The sequence below is a fragment of the Solanum tuberosum genome, unplaced genomic scaffold (genome assembly GCF_000226075.1).
Source record: "Solanum tuberosum cultivar DM 1-3 516 R44 unplaced genomic scaffold, SolTub_3.0 scf00142, whole genome shotgun sequence".
Taxonomy (NCBI): domain Eukaryota; kingdom Viridiplantae; phylum Streptophyta; class Magnoliopsida; order Solanales; family Solanaceae; genus Solanum; species Solanum tuberosum.
The window spans coordinates 815,308-815,568 of record NW_006239067.1 but is presented as its reverse complement, the minus strand read 5'-3'; positions in this window follow the sequence as shown (position 1 = coordinate 815,568).

The window sequence follows — 261 nt, the reverse complement described above, 5'->3', positions numbered from 1 at the left end:
GATATGGGGACGCGAGTTCATAATAACTCAAGTCTCCATAAACCATGTAGCCATCATGGGTAGTAAATGATCATACTTTTTAGATGACTCCTTAAGATGCTTTTAACATAGACTAGTAGATCCACTTAGTTAAGGCGTTCTATATGACGGCAAAGTATAGGATAGTTCTAGCAGCGTGGGCAAGACGTTGTATCACCACTTAGGCTAAGAATGGTGATTGTCGGTTAGAGAAACTCCCACAGAAACTATATTACTTTATTA